The sequence below is a fragment of the Haliotis cracherodii genome, unplaced genomic scaffold (genome assembly GCF_022045235.1).
Source record: "Haliotis cracherodii isolate W230 unplaced genomic scaffold, xgHalCrac1.p SCAF_14, whole genome shotgun sequence".
Classification (NCBI taxonomy): Eukaryota; Metazoa; Mollusca; class Gastropoda; order Lepetellida; family Haliotidae; genus Haliotis; species Haliotis cracherodii.
Window position 1 is genome coordinate 20087098 of NW_027266269.1, and position 19165 is coordinate 20106262.

General features: G+C 39.8%; 3 pseudogenes; 1 reads left to right on the top strand and 2 right to left on the bottom strand.

Moving 5' to 3' along the window:
• Positions 1–19165, top strand: part of LOC139460268 (uncharacterized) — a 152346-nt pseudogene that overhangs the window by 21863 nt on the left and 111318 nt on the right.
• LOC139461072 (uncharacterized) lies at positions 4798–6199 on the bottom strand (annotated as a pseudogene).
• LOC139461073 (uncharacterized) lies at positions 7935–8839 on the bottom strand (annotated as a pseudogene).

Sequence of the window (19165 nt, forward strand, 5' to 3'; positions counted from 1 at the left end):
ATATTTCTTTCCCAATTGTGAAAGAAACCACTTTATGCTACTGAAGGAATAAAACATCGGAAAACATACCACTACTTTTGTCAGGACCGATCTTACTTAACACGAGTTTCTCTCGGGTAGGCTGGTGTTGTTAATAAAATATTTGAGATTTCATCTTTCAAACCATACAATATAAAAAAATATGTATTTCTTTCTAGGTGACCCGTGAAGATTCCGGGGTAGAATAGGTCTTCAGCAAACCATGCTTGCCGTAAAAGGTGACTATGCTTGTCGTAAAAGGCGACTAACGGGATCGGGTGGTCAGGCTCGCTGACTTGGTTGATGCATGTCATCGATCCCAATTGCGTAGATCGATGCTCATGATATCAATCACTGGATTGTCTGGTCCAGACTCGATTATTTACAGACCGCCGTCATATAGCTGGAATATTGCTGAGTGCGGCGTTAAACAACAAACAAACAAACAAACAATTTCTAGGTAACTCCCTTTTATTGCTCATGATGTCAGTCACTGGATTGTCTGGTCCAGACTCGCTTATATTGAGACCGCCGTCATATCGCTGGAATATAGTGCGGCGTTTAACAGCAAACCAAAACCTTTTATTGCATTGTGTTGAGTCAATTGTGCATGTAGTACTTGTGACAAGGCATCAGGAAAATAAACTAATAACTATACTCAAACAGAGAGTTATTCATGTGTTGCTACCTTTCATATTTCAACAATGTTCTATTTCTAAACTGATACCATCCTGTATCGAGAGTTGTGTGCTTAAGAGGCGTACAGTTCTATACAACCCTCAGATTACTTCCTGGTCGCAGGGCGAGGCACCCAAACACGTCCACAACAGGCAAAGGGTAAGTCTAATCTCTCTTATTTATGTTAGTTTTCCCCTTTTTTCCAGGTTTTTATGACACAACATATTCAAAGTCGCTTTGCCCAAGTTAATACACTTTTTTTTAAAGTATCCAAGCAGGATGCCTTGTGCGTTGTGATTTGTACACACAAAAGAATATCCCTATCGCGGGAACGTTTGACACATCGCTCAATGCTGTAACCCATAGCAAACAATAATTAATGTCATATTGAAGAAACCTGCAGCTGAAGTTTAATTTATTGTTTCATCGCTTGAGTGTTGTCCTTTAGTGTACAGGGTGGAATGTTAAATTGTTTACGATGATAGAAGGAAAATTATATCCTTACTGTACGCAGTGTAGCTGCCGCGTTTCACTGTGCATTTCGTGTTTGCTGTGTGAATGGTGACAGCTATTCTATGTGTAAAGGCTGTCCCGAATAGCGTTTGTATGTGTAGATTGAAAAAGCTTTCCAGTCGTAATCCCTCTTCTATTCGTTTAAAGTATGTGCCTTCCTATTCAATTTGCACATTGACAGGCGTAAAGTCTATTCAAATAGATTTATTCTAATGCCTTCACGTTCACGTTTTTATCATTCTAAATTTGTCAGATGACATAGTCAGATGACATAGTCAGATGACATAGTTTAAGTATACTGAATACTCTATTTCTAAACTGATACCATCCTGGCAAACAGGTTTAACATTATTGACAGTCGTATGCTCAAGAGTCATACAATTTTATACAACACTCTCATTACTTCCTGGTCTCAGGGCGAGGCACCCAAACACGTCCACAACACGCAAAATGTAAATCTGATCTCTCTTATTTATGTTTGTGCTCCCACACCAAACGCGGGAATGTATGACACAATTCTTTAAATGATGTAACCCTGACCAAACAACAATTAAAGTCGTATGAAGTATATTGAAGAAACCTCAAGTTTAATATGTTGTTACACCGCTTGAGAGTTTGTTCCTTGAGTTTACAGGGTAAATGTTAAAATGTTTATGATGATAGAAGGAAACTTATATCCTTCATGTACACTTTGCTTCTGTAGTGTATGTGCGCGTTTCACTGTGCATGTCGTGTTCGCGGCGTGACTGGTGACAGCCTTTTTATGTGCCACGGCTGTCCTGAATAGCGTTTGTGTACCTCGACATAGCATTCCAGTTGAACTCCCTCCTTTCACGTATTTGCCTTCCTATTCAAGTTGCACATTGACACATTGAGTCTATTCAACTATCAAACCGAATTGATGTAGGTTTTAGAGGTTACCACTTTGTTGAGGCACGCGAGCAGGGGTATTGTGTTGACACAACCAGGGCGAATCTTGGATTCGAACCCACGATCATAGGTTTCTGGCAAATTGATTTGCGGCCCTTGTGACGACGTCTATAGTCTAATATAGTCTAAATACCTTCCAGAAAGTTCTATACCATGCTTGATTGATCTATAACTGTTCTAGAAGATTAAAGATGACTCTTGACCCCTAAAAGCATCTAAACAAAGTAACTTCCACTCCACTACTTCCTGACAAGTACTTATTGTTCAAATACAATCTTCTGAACTTCCACTGAATCTTAACAGAAACAATGAAACACAATTACATTATTGTTCAAATATACATCAAACTGCCATATACCAGTATCCTAATGAACATGTATACAGTGTATGTTAGTAAAGTGTCAATGATTTATGAACTGATAAGTTTTAAAAACGGGTTAAGTTCGTAGATGTTTGACAAAGTAAAGTTGTTTGTATTATTTATGAGGAAAGTCGAAAGGTTGACAACGAAGTGAGAAGAGCATTATCTGCATGAGTATTAAACACACATAAACATGTAATTTGAACTACCACCCAGAACAGAAGCTTATCGCATGTCATAAACTGGAACATCAACTTAAAACATACATATGTTTAGTGCTATAAAGATCGAGGCAACTTTACATGAGCGGGAACAACATTTTTAATTGTTAATTCATTTTATCAACAAACAAATATATGATAGTAAGATCTGCTGTTGCAATTGCATGGTCACAAGAATTATTATATCAATGACATACATTTCTCATACATACAGGTTGTTTCGTGAATGAGTGAGTAAGTGAGTGAGTGTGGTTTTATGTTGCTTTTAACTATTTCACAGTGAGGGACACTAGAAATGGACTTCATACATTTCCTATTGACCATACATTTTCGTGAGAGGCGACTAACGGGATCGGTTGGGTTTGCTCATTGACTCCAATGCATGCCATCGTGTCCCAATTTCGTAGAACGATGGTCAATCACTGATTTGTCTGGTCATAACTCGATTATTTAATATACTGCCGTCATGAAGCTTGAATTGTCCTGAGTGCTGGGTTTAGCAAACAACAACAACAAAATCATAAAAAGATTTATATTATGAAGGGAATTATTCTAAAATAGCCTTCAAAACTCCCCAAAGGTCTGGAAAGTGTCAGCGGGGACGTCACTTAATCTTTCAATATATGTCATCTTCTATGTAAACTTTTGTTTGGTATGCTTATTGTTGTTTATCCTAAACAGCCTCGTGAAGGTCTGGGTTAGTATTGGTTTTCAGCAACCCATGTTTATTAAAAGGGGCGACTAACTGGACCGGATAGTCAGGCTCAATGACATGACGTCACTTTAGATAATTTCGGTACATGTCACCTTCAACGTGTGGTGCTATGCATGTAAGAACTACATCTACCAGTACCTTTGTGCATATATATAATATTATAAGTTATTTAAGTGTGAATGAAATAATACAAAAGATAACACGATGCTTCTTCAGTGGCAAAAAGCAGGCGCAGCTTTATTACATAACAATACAGGCGGAAGTCGCGACAAGCAGTGTTACACAGTACACAGCAATGCAGTTACATTGCTTGCGTCCGAGGTTTGGATGAGTACACATCGTGACGCAATGGAGTAACTACCAAATCATGACCAAATGGGCCGGAACATACACATCATGACCAAATGGGCCGGAACATACACATCATGACCAAATGGGCCGGAACATACACATCATGACCAAATGGGCCGGAACATACACATCATGACCAAATGGGCCGGAACATACACATCATGACCAAATGGACCGGAACATACACATCATGACCAAATGGGCCGGAACATACACATCATGACCAAATGGGCCGGAACATACACATCATGACCAAATGGGCCGGAACATACACATCATGACCAAATGGGCCGGAACATACACATCATGACCAAACGGGCCGGAACATACACATCATGACCAAATGGACCGGAACATACACATCATGACCAACTGGGCCGGAACATACACATCATGACCAAATGGGCCGGAATATACACATCATGACCAAATGGGCCGGAACATACACATCATGACCAAATGGGCCGGAATATACACATGACCAAATGGGCCGGAATATACACATCATGACCAAATGGGCCGGAATATACACATGACCAAATGGGCCGGAACATACACATCATGACCAAATGGGCCGGAATATACACATCATGACCAAATGGGCCGGAATATACACATCATGACCAAATGGGCCGGAACATACACATCATGACCAAATGGGCCGGAATATACACATCATGACCAAATGGGCCGGAATATACACATCATGACCAAATGGGCCGGAATATACACATGACCAAATGGGCCGGAATAGAGATGACAGTTCAGTTCATCCTCCGTGGCTAAACACAACGTGAGGCATGAGCTGCAGTCCATCCTGTGTCATTACATACACTGTCATCCTCTGTGGTTTAGGTACACTACATGAGGTGCAGTTAGCATGTTGAGGCTGAACTTACTTACAGTTAATGAGAAAATTGAGTTGCCTGCCACGACCTCCGCCACTGAGCTTGGTTTATAGCAAGCTCATTCCCCTGAGGATTAAGCAAAAGAACTGAATACGAGCGACACTAGTTTTGAAATGAACGCCTGGACGAGGACAAACCAGCAAAAAACTCAAGACCCCCCTGCAATGAGTTCACGAAAATGTCATTGCCAATGTCCGACAGGTGGACACCATCCTGTCTGAACAAACCCCTGTCTGCTATGTTAATTTCGTTGTGCCCGAGAACACGACCTCCAAGGTCTAGTACACCTTTCCTACCAAATCTATTAAATCTCTTCCTCTTGCGCTCCATAACTCTGCCGTCTGGTATACCCCGCCATGTGACCCTCTGCAGAACATCTGACCATATGACTTGTGTGAAGGGCATCATGTGGTGAATTTTAGTAAGATCCCGACTCACCGTTTGTAACAGTTCTGTTGTTGGCACGTCCCCAAGGTCGTTACCTCCCAAATGAAGGAGAAGCCATGCTGGTGGTGGACTGCGCTTTAGTTTTTTCTGAAGAAATGGCAACAATGATTTTCACTTCATTCCCCTACTCCCATACCATGTTAAGCTGAGTCCATACTTCTGCAGACCCAGGTCCAATCCCACTGGCCTTGCAACTGCTCTCCGGTGAGCCCAGTAGATAAGGCTGGAGCCGACAAGCCATATTTCTGTCAAAAATGAGTTGTTACAACATATTGATGCGAATGTACTTAGCGTATGCAGCAGATTTCCACCTGCCCCATGTGCAAAGTAGCTCATGTGGTATTCCCTGTGTTGCTGCATATGTAGCAGCTCCAATCTTGAATGAATGTGTGTTGTAGTTTTGTGTGTGAAAGTTGAGGAACTGTAAGGCTTTCCGGAGTACTGCAGAGAACTGATATCTGGTGACAGCTTTACCATTCAAATGGATGAAGAACTGGCCTGGTTGGGCTGAGCGTAAATACAGATATGCACTTAATGACCTGACTGGGCAAATTGTAGGATCAGACTTAGCTGGGATTATCAGAGTTGGGCCTTGGCCCTGTTGATCATTCTTCGAAAAGCAAATCTTAACGTGCACTGCCTGTGCAATGATACCGACATCTGCCAATTTAAGTGTTCTGTCCTGATTCATCTTGGTCACAAACGCTATCTCACCAATCCGTAGGAATGCAAAAAATGCCAAGTTAAACATGGCAACAAATAAACAAGCTTCATAACCTGACGTACAAATAGCCTGGAGGGCACTAGGTAGCCTCTTCAACATATCAATTGTGATTGGGTGTCTTGCATCAGGCGTTGACACCAGAGCTGCTGTATTTCTGTATCCCTGCATGCATTTGCGAACTAAAAAGTTTTCAGTAGGGTCAGACAAGGTATTAATTTTGTGATGTCTGCCAAGAGCTGAGAGATGTTGAGCTATAGTTGAGCTTGCAAAGGCCTTCCTAGACATACTGGCTATGTAACATAAAATATCATCTACCGGCACAGGCCAAATCATAGGTATTTTATGATTGTGACGAAATTTGTCAAATGACCTTAATGCAGCTGCATAGGCGTGTTGAGTATTGCTCGACACTGATGCTTTAATTAAGGCAAAAGCTTTGGATTTTAGATAAGCCACAGATTCTTGGGTACTGGTGTCGGTTTGGTTCTGGCTTCTGGTTTCAGCTGACGAAACTTCTGAAGATCAAAACGAGATAAGGAATCTGCAATGATGTTTTTAAAACCAGGAATATACCGACCTTTGACTAATAAATTTATGTTGAGACAATGAAGTACAAACTGCCTCACAAACTGCATAGTATTCTTACATTTAGTTGACTGCTTGTTCAGTATGGACACTACTGCTTGGTTATCACTATTTATTATTAATTTTTTGCCCCTGAGGGCATCAGCCCAAATGTTAACCGCAACATAAACTGGGAAAAATTCCAGCAGCGTGATGTTTCGTGTTAGGCCTAAAGTCCTCCAATGTCCTGGCCATGAACCGTTGGTCCAGCGTCCATGAAAGTATGCTCCAAACCCACATGACTCTCCTGATGCACTGTCTGTGTAGAGGTGTAATGCTTCATTGGTAATCCAGCATTGATCCAGGAATAATGACGTTCCATTATGATTGTCCAGGAATGAAAGCCAAATCTGAAAATCATCTTTCATGGGGCTTCTTAATACCACAAATTGAATCAATGGATCTCCGTAGGAAGGCCCTGCCGATGGGAATGGCCCTACCTATGAAATTTAGTGAACCAATGAGACTCTCTACTTGCTGTTTGGTTGCTTTGGATTTTGACATGACAAACCTGAGTTTATCCTTAGCATCCTGTATTTTGTCTGCTGGTATGGTTAACTCCATTCTTACTGTTTTCTAGCTGAAATCCAAGGAAGCTGATTAATGTTGTTGGTGTAACTGTTTTGTGACTGGCTATAGGTATTCCGGGTTTGTCGCAAGTTGCTAATAATGTTGACAGGACTAACTGACATTCAGACTTATCTCTTCCAAATCCTCCGCATAGGTAGTCGTCCAAGTAATGCATCAACTCACCTTGAGAATTTAACTTTGTTTGAACTATCCACTGGATGAAAGTGGAAAATGTTACAAATATTGAGCAGCTTATACTGCATCCAAATGGTAATGCTTTGTCGACATAATATTTATGTAAGAGTTTTATTCCTAGTAAGTGAAAATCATGAGGATGCACCATGCATAACCTGAAAGCACTTTTGATGTCGGCCTTTGCTAAGTATGCCCCTGGACCAAGCTGCTGAATCATCAAAATTGCATCGTCAATGGATGAGTAGGTTACGGAACAAAGGCTGGGGCTGATGAAATCATTTACTGACATACCATCTGGATACGATAAGTGGTGGATGATGCGGTACCCGTCTACTTCTTTCTTTGGAACAATTCCAATAGGAGAGATCCTCAGGTTTGGTAAAGGTGGGTTCTGATATGGACCGGCCATTCGGCCTAATTGTACTTCATTGGAAAGTTTCCCAAGTATGATTTGTTCCATATTGGGATCTTGAGCTGATTTTAGGTTATTACAAACTAAACTGGCCTCTCTGGGTCCTGTGTAATGTAAATGAAATCCTTCGGTGAAACCGCAACGAAGAACACCGGCATCACTTAACAATGGGTAGGACTCCAGGTATGCTAATAGCTTATCCACTTTGTGGTGTGTGGCCAAATGCTTGCACGTTTTGGGAGGTTTCTGTTGCGAAACTGAAACGTATTAACCTCTGGGGTTGGTTGATTTCCTGTAACTGATTGGTTTAATCTGCACTTTGGGAATGGGTGGCTCCCACCACACTGATAGCAAACATGAGGAAAACGACAATGTTGTCTGCGACAAAATTTTCCAGGGTCATTGAAATCCCAGCAAAAACCAACTTTTAAGGTGTTTGCAGTTGGAGATTGTGAAGGCTGCTTGAAAGTGGTGAAACTGCGGTTCACAGGTTGAGGAGTGACATTCATGTATAACATCCACAATTCCGCGTTGATTGTGCCCCATGCCTTGTCTGTGGATCTACTTATGCGCAACCTAAACTGTTTATCATAATTTTGCCAACCCTGGCCCCTGCTGGCCGCAAATCTAATTGTGTGCAAATATTTAAGCATTTGCTGGTGGCTTTCGGGGAATTTCTCCAGGTATATGCTGATAAATATGATAAAGGCTGTTCCACTCTTCCACTCTTCCACTGACTGTATGTCCTTAGACTGGCGTGACATTTCCAATTGACCCATTGAGTTTACTCTGATAGTGCTATCCATACTTTGCTCCTTATCCAATCCCTTAATCAGGGTAGCCAGATCTACATATTCCCCATTGTGTATTTTATCCCTAATTGGTTGGGGGATAAAGGAACCAACATTGTCAGTTGACAAGGCAACCATTTTGTCACCACTGCATGCTATCCTAGCATTTATAGGCATGTTAAGCGTATCGTTGTCAATGGCAACAGATGCGAGAGCGTGTGTGTTGTGATTTACCGACTGTACTTGTGGGATAGTTGGGGTATCTAAGCCTATCACTACATGAGACCGTGCATCATTATTGAAAACATGAGGTAATACATCACCTGATCCATTCCTCGCGTCGACGGGCTGCGATGACCGAGAGACGGTAGTTGACGCCATGTTGTCTGCATCGCCGGGCTGAGAACTTCGATTCGTTGGTTTGTTGACTCGAGCCGATTTCCGCGATGATCTCCGGTCGCTGGGTGCTTGGATCTTCCGTTTCCTCGATCTCTGACCTGACATCGTTCTTCTCACCAACGTATGGACAAGAAATTACACTAAGACAATAAATAATATGTTGCCTATGAAATTCGCGTTTGGCTGCTTGCTGGTGTACGCAGAAAGAGGCTTGATGCAGTCACGTGCGTCACGTGATCGGTTTACGATTACCAACACACTGGTGTAAGGGAGGCAAATCCACTGAACTGTGTTAGGGTGCCTAACCTCCCACTTAAACAAATTTGTTTCATACTGGCTTTCATAATTATTAATTCCCGAAAATGGAATTACCATGCCATCTGAAAATGTGTGAGCAGCGAGGTTAGCTGATTTTTTGGATGTCACATGGTTCATGGTACATAGTTTATATTCATGAGGGATGAGTGTTTGATGTTACAGGTCCAATGTTATAGTGTGGTGCGACCTTTGGGATATTCTGGAGAGTTAGCGAATGGGCCACTTCAGCTTTTTTCATACGTAACGCAAACTCCTTTTAATCACTTTAATTTTTTTAAATATCTTCAGAGCATGGGGTGCAGTCGAGTAGTATAGTGGTTAAAGCGTTCGATTGTCCCGCCCAAGACCTGGGTTCTATTCCCGACATGGGTACAATGTGTTAAGTCCATTTTTGGTGTCCCTCGCCGTGATATTGCTGGAATATTGCTAAAGGCGGCGTACAACCTCACTCACTCACTCAGAGCATGGGATAGTGTAATATAGTCTTAAGCCGTGTAAGATTTTAAATATCGTTTTATGAAACGGTAGGAAAATAGTGTTAAATAGTGAATCAATAACATTCATAACCTAAACTAAGTATAATAGTTGAACAGTGAACTGATGTGTCTGTTAGCGAACTGGATGTGTTAGTTATGACATGACACAAAGGTCAGAGGATAGCGTAGAGTATTTATTCAACAAGCATAAGTGTTTGTGAGAACCGTCGATACGCTCACAAGGAAGTAAGATATACGTTTTCTGGTACACAAAAACTTCATTTTAGTTCCCTCTGACACAAGTTTGTATAGACATTGCCCCTACATTTTCTGAAACCTGTTTTAACATCATTGACAACATAACAATTATGTATATGTCAGTAACAAAGCATAATTAATTTATCGGTATATGTCTCCTTCTATGTAAGATTTTGTTTGATATGCTCATTGTTTATATCCTAAACAGCCTCCTGAAGATCTGGGTAAGTGTTGGTTTTCAGCAACCCATGCTTGTCACAAGAGGCGACAAACGGGATCGGGTGGTTGGGCTCACTGACATGACGATAATTTTGGTATATGGAACCTTCAATGTGTCGTCCTATGCATGTAAAAACTGCACCTACCAGTACTGACTGATATAGAAGATTTAACGTGCGCTTTCCGACTACAGCGTATTTCGCACACGGACCTACCAGTACCTGTGTGCAGATATTTATATCATTAGAACTTATATGATTATTAATTCCCGAAAATAGAGTGAGTGAGTGAGTTGAGTTTAACGCCGCTTTTAACAGTATTCCAGTTATATCACGGCGTGTCAGCTTAATGTGGGAGGGAAGCCCGAAGATGTGCAGGTCTCAGACGTTTACCACTATGGTGAAACCCACGAGCACGGGTATGGTGCTGACGAACCTCCGAAAATGAAAATGCCACGCCGTCTGTATAGGTTTGAGCAGCAAGGTTAGCTGATTTGTTGGATTCATTTTATGTTAACCAGCATTCTCAAAGTTGCACCAACAGTTACATGTAGATCAACCGGCTGTGTACGTGTTAAGTGGTTCTGGTTGGCTAAATTTGGCTGGATTTGTTTTCAGATTTCTTCGGACAAGCACATGGACGATGTTTCTGGTATATGTTCTACTTCTTGTCTCATTGCCGGACTCCTCACAAGGTAGGTCCTTACTACGCGGATTCATACAGTTTGCACATCGGTTTTTCGATTCAGGTGTACAAATAGGTGATTGTGGGGAAACGTTGAATGAGAGACATGCTCAGATATTAGATACTCGTCGTCATTCTATTTCTTTCTACAGAAGATTGTCACTGTCTGAATGGATGCACGAATTTCCCTTGTAGGTCCTTACTACGCGGATTCATACAGTTTGCACATCGGTTTTTCGATTCATACCTCAATTAACTGAAAACAATACACAGACAATCCTTAAGTAAAAGACATAATCATCAAGGCATCATATTGTGCCTAGGTGAGAAGTGTATGTTGTTCTTATAACTATATCACAGGTGTACAAATAGGTGATTGTGGGGAAACGTTGAATCAGAGACATGCTCAGATATTAGATACTCGTCGTCATTCTATTTCTTTCTACAGAAGATTGTCACTGTCAGAATGGATGCACGAACTTCCCTGGTTCTCCTTGCCCAGAAACAATGTGTCAACCAGACTGGTTTGGGAGTTACTGCCAAAAGCGTGAGTAAAAGTACAATATAAATATTTTCGTTCAGAGAGCTGTATGCAGATATCTAGTTACATGAAATACTGTGGAATAATATGAGTTATTATTGATATACATGTATACAAATTATGGATGTAACAAAATAGTAGATCATAGGCACCTCAAATTCAGGATTTTGGTCGAATTTAATATTCAGTCAGCCGAATCACCCAAATAGCACGCAATTACCTGTACCTAATTTACATAATTTGTAATCAGATATATATAGGTCGGATTGCCAACAATTTACCGAGCAAAGGTCACCTGCAAATTCCAAACATGTCCTTCAACTGGTTTAAAAACGAGAACTTCAGCAAATATTGAAGTAGCCTTTTTGCAAAGAAGGAAAAGAATGTCAACAATGATATTATTTACTTGGATGATGTAAAAACGTACGTTTTGATTTTGAGCTATACCTTTTAATACCTCTTTTGAAAATATATGTTTCTTAGCTGAATTGTTCAGTGCGTTCGGCATTCTAAGTGCGGACTTTGCTAGATTGATAATGCTGCTGAGTACGCCGTGTCTTAGTATTTGATCTATTTCGTTAAAGGCAACATAGCGCGTGGAAAGTCGACATCGCAGAGCAGCGAATTGCAAGGATTTGGTGGTCCCTTTCCATCTGACAAAGCTGTTGATGGCAACACTAACCAAACGTTTGGGCATGGAAGTTGTATGCACACAGGCAACACGACGTCGACAGGAGAATGGTGGCGTGTTGACATTGATACCACATTGGAGATAAGATGGATGAGAATATATCCCCGTGGTGACAGTGAGTCTGACATATGTTTAAATAATATACATCCTGATCATGAGGAGGGGACATGCGTGTACCAATAGGAGTACCCACTCGTTGCGTCCTTTAGGCGTGGCAGGATCCTAAGCCTCCATCCCTCAATATTACACAATTGGTTGCTTTCTTAGGAGATTTCATGGTTTGTTGTTGAACGCAGACTAAGCAATATTCAAGCTATATGCCGCGAGTCTGTATATAGTCTAGTGTCGACCAAACATCAAGAGCATCGATCTCCGCAATTTGGATGCAAAGATATGATTCAGTGATACATTTTTTATGTAACCCAAGAAATGTCTTGAAAATATATCACATCACACTATTGCTCACAATGTTCTACAAATTGTGCTTGTTTTTCTAAATTCAACTTGTTCAGACGCCATAGATCGACAATTATCAACATCAAAAGGATAAATTCAAAAATGCATTTATGCCGCTACACATGCCACCAGGCCCTAATCGGCATAACACATTATACCTATATACATATTGTATCATCACATGATGTTTGTTGTTTACAGGGACTGACCGCAACGTGGGCCTTCAGGTGAAGGTTGGTGACCAGCTGTGTTACACATTGTCTGAAGACAACAGACAACAAACTGTTCTAGATATTACATGTGTCGAAGCTTTGAATGGTTCATCTGTAACAATAAGTGTCGATGGACCGTACCTGTCATTATGTGAGGTGCAGATCTTCCGTGAGTTGTCATGCTGACATGTTATTTTACTTATTAGCAATACATATCATTATTTTATATCATTAAATAAAAACATCGGAATATAAACACGAACATAGGATATGATAACGAGAGCTGTCTTTAAATAATAACATTAAAAGTAACAGATAGAGGTTTAATGACAATATTGTATCGGTGTATAAATGGACAGACCAAAGAACGAGGCGAAGAAACCGTTCCATTTATAAAGTTACGTCACACCTCCCCCATATATCTCAAAGCACAGCCAAATACGCGGTTTCCATGACTAGCACTTGAGCTTCTGTAGTGAACAGTTTGCACTTTTTACTTTCAACTACTGGTCCAAAAGTCCACAGCCGAAGCGTCGGGGTACATGCAGCCCAAACAGCACTGACGTATAAAGTGTATTAGTTGGAGTACATAATCAGGATATATATTTATTCAACATGGGTCCCAAATGACAAACATCTATTGGATCAGATCCATTAGGTGTTCTATGATTTGCATCTCATAGTATGTGTACTTGTAGAATGCAGCAATGGATGGTTTGGAGATGACTGTGACAAGCAGTGTCAGTGTCAGAATACAGCTGAAGTATGTGACAAGGAGACTGGCAACTGTAGCAATGGATGTGCTGCCGGGAAACACGGACCAGGGTGTCAGCAAGGTTTGACAGAATGTGGTATTAGGAAATCGTCCATCTGGTAGATTTTCTCACTTAAAGTCAGGTATAAACGTAATTCTAAATTAAGTTGTATTAAACACACATTGTCTGTACAGTAAAAACGTTTTGTGATTGTGATTTTTCAAATGACAATAGTGAAACACAGCTAAAAACATATAATGTCCGTGTGTGTGTATTGTATATTGTAGAATGCAACAATGGTTGGTTTGGATCTGACTGTAACAAACAGTGCCAGTGTCTAACTGCCTCTGAAGCGTGTAACAAGGAGACTGGCCACTGTAGTAGTGGGTGTGCTGCTGGGAAACAAGGTCCAGGATGCCAGCAAGGTTTGACAATAGTCTCTACCAATTGTTTATCTGTAACAATCTGATGAATGGAAATCCATTCACAAGCAGTGCCAACTGATGCCATAATAGTGAATTTTACACTAGGTAATTGTTAAACACATTAATTTCGCATTTAATGGCTCATGTAAAGGTTGTCATCAATTCAAGTTTTCCTTCTTAAAACAGAGAGTATAAAGTCAAGACGTGTTTATCTACCTATCCATACAGGTTGTCGCCAACGTCGTTATGGCATCCAGTGTTCCTCTACGTGTGGTCAGTGTAACGGGACGCCAGACTGTAAGAAGGATGATGGAACATGCACACAAGGATGTCAACAGGGTTGAAGTCGCCCTTTGTGTAGAAGTGAGACGTTATTTTATATATAGTCGGTATAATGCAATGGACTCTGCTTTTAGATGAAATTTGTTATGATGGTGGAGTGAGTGAGTGAGTTAAAGTTTGACGTCACATCTACAATATTTCAGCAATATCGTGACGAGACGTTATGTTGGTGGAAATGACTGTTTTCGCTTCTATTAACAACGTTTGAAATGCCCGGTGTCTTCTGTCACGCTGTGGGTTTAAATACGATGTGTAACACCTAGCTAGTGTCAAACTTACTATAACTTTAGAAGATCCGTCAGTGTTGTATTTTAATAAATATCTATCTCTATTGTAAGGTCTCATGTAAAACACTATGGTAATGATCTCTAAGGTAATCAAATTTCATGTCAACAACTATTACGCATGATGTGTAAATGTACTTGGTAGCTGCTGATCGTTGTAGAGAAATATGGGACATTTTGTTTGAAGTCGAATTGCATATACCTCAACAGGAAATGATGACATTAAAAAGGAAGATCATATAAACATAGACTTTCCTTTCTATTTTATAATTCCAAATCGCACTGTGTGGCGATGCCTTTTCACAAACCTGATTTTTTATCAGTAGAACGGAAGTGATTTCATTTGAATGGAATTACGTATATTTTCGAAAGTAGTGAGAATGGTTTTCCCTCAAGTTATCTCTTTTGTCGAATATGTAATCATGTGCGAAAATGTTTCTTGACATATGGTGAATTAGGCATGTAATTGTGGGTGTCTCCCTCTCTTTACAAATGATTGTTCTGAAATTGTAGTTCCGTAAATGTCACAACACATTGTGTGTATGCCATATATATATTTCTTAGTTATAACATTACCTAAATGTTTTATTGTTACCTTAGTCTTACCATAATGATTGGTCTGAATTCATATTACTGTGAATGACCGAAATCAGTGTGTTTGTCATTTGTCTATTTTCGTTGTCCACTGCGTCAAGGTAGCTACATCTTACAATTTGATTTCAATCATAACCTAATTAAAAATCCACAAAATGTATTTGTAAGATATGGACTCCAGTAACACCTGCTCTGATGTCGCTGCACGGGTTACCACTCAAAGCCAGAATTGAATGAAAAATTTCTAACCCTGGCCTACAAATGCTACATGGTAACAACCCCATTATATCTTCACAAACTACTACCTAAATACAACCCTTCAAGATCTCGTCGTTCTCAGAATAACCACCTGTTACAAGTCCAGGAAACCCGTCTCAAAACCTTTGGTAAGAGATCTTTCTAGTGCGGGGCTTCCTATGGAACAAACTACCATCTGATCTTGAGCGGTCGCCATCGCTTTAATCCTTTAAGGCTCATCTGAAAACATACCTTTACAGACAACACTATCAACTCTACCCCCCTTTCATTATCATTATTTGCTAAAACTATGTAGCTCCAAGAGCATTTACTTAATGAATGGAATGTGGCGCATTAAATGGACTTAATCTCATTCTATCACATTCAAGACCAATCCGTATAGTTTAACAGAGAATGTACCAGATATTATTTAGTACTTACAATTAGGCGCAAGAGAGTGAGACAATCCACGCTTCATGCAAAATGTTTCTCATATGTCTTGTATATATCTTTATAACGAATCTAGGTTTGATCTTATATCAGAGAAATGGTATTTACACCATAATTGTCTTTACAGTGTCTTTTGGAACATTGTTAAGATTACTGTACTGCAAAAGTCGTATAAGATGTCCAAGTCGCTTTCAAGAAGGCAATTAAAAATGCAATTAAAATCTACATCAGCCAAGCAACTGCGAGAAGAAGCGATTATAACTATTGACGTTTTACAGTTGAAGTTATACCCTCGCAGTTCCAAGAGCGAGACTGCACATTGATCTGTACATCTCTATACGTGAATCAGTCCATACTTCATATCACCTTTTAAACATGTGACTTGTTACAAAATAATCTCACCATGAAAGATTTTAATCTGACATTCAACTTTTAATCCAATTTCAAGCATTGTCTTAGGATACGTATTTTGTTGAGAAAATATGTTGTATTTTGTCATTGAACCGGTTTAAAAAATGAATATATCCTGTGATGTGGTAATTTCATCCTTTCAAGGCAAGGCTTTGAGATAATCTTCGTCCATTCAGTGTGCGCAGTTCATTTCTATGGACCTACCTGCCAAGGATGTGGACGTTGTAAGGACGATACCCCATGTTCTGTTCTAAATGGGACATGCCTGACTGGTTGTAAACCTGGATATGAACCTCCACTGTGTAACACAGGTAACATATCTTATTTAATCTGGAGTCATTATATTTACACGTAGTGATTTGATTATACATGGAAATTAATACATTATATTAATACCTATATAAATACACAATGTCTGTTCCAATTTGTACTTGATGCACACTAAACGCTATCAATCAAACCACCGAACCTGATCTAGCGATCCATTAAGTCGGCTTTAAATATCTTAAAAGACATTGTGGTTCTATCATTGTTCATGAAACCATTGCACCTGTATTGAACGCACTTATGTTTAACATTGTGTAATGGGAAATATTCCACAATGCATAAATGAAATATTTGGGGACTTCCTCTTCTACAAAGAAAACGTGGAGTCATTTACATATCCCTCCATCGAAACCAGCTGCATCACAAAGCAGTAAATACAAATGGTTATTTTAATTGATACACCATTAGTAATGCAGAGCACATTGGGATGTATATTGTATGAAGAGTGCGACTGAGAAAGAAATATGTTACTTCATGGACTAACACAAATAATCCCACACTCTATTAACATTCCATCAAATATTGGATAAGAATATACTGCAGCAAATCAGTACATGCTACACAATTCTAGGCTTTGTGATAACAAACTGCCGAGAAAGTATACATTGAAAGTGACAATGACACTGCAAACACTGCAAACACGAAAATGTGAACGATATCATCAAGCTCCTCCCTTTCTTGATTGGCATTGTCAACCAAGCAACAGCGTCTACCGGTATTCCTACTTCTCAGATTTCATTGGTCAGTTCTCGCGTGTTAGATTATAGGCCCGAGTTTGACACTGTACTCGAAGCGCTTAGAGGAAGTACTGAAATCAATCGTTCTACGCATGCGGATTGCTTAATGCCTTGTCCAAATTTCCCGTTCTGTGCATGCGCGATTTCGCGTACTGTTTCCACTATACGTCACCACTATTTGACAGTGATTCATAAACACAGTCTCGCGATGAGTTCGGAATCGTACAATGTCGCTTTAATTTATGGCACGTACTTGATCGGCGCATATTTCCCATTAACAAATACAATGATAACGGTAATAATTTTAGTCAAAATAATTAGGAAAGCGCAAGGCTCAGGAACGTCTGAGTATAGGAAAAGGATTTATACTTTCGAAAGTTATATAATCGTCAAATACGCAAAAGAATATCAACCGGCTTTTAAAACTTATTTTTGTAGAAGGTTATCTTGGTGTTTATTGACAGATAGTATATGCATATACATTTTGTATACACATAAACACATGACACATAAACAGTGTTCTGTTACTGTAAACAGATTAGTTTCAAATTCCAAACTGGTGATATCTATTCAGACTAATGCTTAGTCTCTAAAACTATATAGTTTTGAAAGAAACAAGTAACTCCATTTAAATTGAAGAGGAGCCCCAGTTATATGGGAGATTCCGAGATGAACCTACTCTATGGATATTTAAGCTGCCCCCCAAACCGACCCAAACGGGACCCGTAAGCTTATTGTATGCACATGGAAGTGCACCAGAATTATACATTGTATTCCGGACGATTGTGTTCTTTCATCTACTTTTAAGTGTTGTCTATACACTAATCTGGACGTACTAGTCATTGTTCTATTTATGTCATCCTATTATATATATATATATATATATATATATATATATATATATATATATACATTAACGCATGTTACCATTCTAAAGTCATACTCTCATATAACCTTATATTGTTCATAGTATCAAAGTTTATTCAACAACATCAAGAACAGCAATTTAAACTACTGAAACACCCAAACACAAGGCTGTTATCAAGCGCTGGTGAAGACGTGATGCATCGTAAAAAAACTGTATCGTGATGTCTTCAGAAATACAATTTCTTGCAACATTTATACTACGAGATAGTAAGTGGATCTCTTTCTACCTAAAGAGAATTATAGTTCATATGCTAATCCATCTATTACCTACGAAAACCGTCCCGCTCAAGATGACCTTACTTGTTGTTAAACCCATCATCTATCCCCCCGTTCTCACACACACACACACACACACACACACACACACACACACACACAACGGACCTAAATAACCTTGACAGGAAATACTGCTGATAGCCTCTGGTCAACACCGCCGCGAGCGCTACCACAGAATGTACGTCCAACTCTGCATTCTCAGTAGCTTCAAATGCGCTGAAATGTGCGTGTCAAGGTCAGCTGATGTCCGATGCTGAAGAACCGTATTCACAGCTGACCGACTTGGTATTTTTCTGCACTGACAGAAACTGGATATACTGACACACAGCTGTTATAGATATTTAAATAACCCCTAATCAAATAGATGCCCTTCGTTAATCTCTGTGTGGAGTACCGTATATACGAGATGTAATGGGCTATTCATGGCATATCACAGGCTTTTACGGATTGTGAACCGGCCTCGCGACATCTAATCCGCTGTCTTCGAATAGATATTAACATATATTCGAGATCTGTCTGAATGAATGGCGTGACATCATTCAAGAAGTACGTTAACGGTTATGTGAAATATTAGAATGATTCCACCACAGAAGCCAAATCTTAAAGTCGTTTGATTCTTCGGTAGCATTTTCAGTAAATGTTGTTCACGAAAGGTTCCTGAATACATTAATCGAGATTACGCTATCCG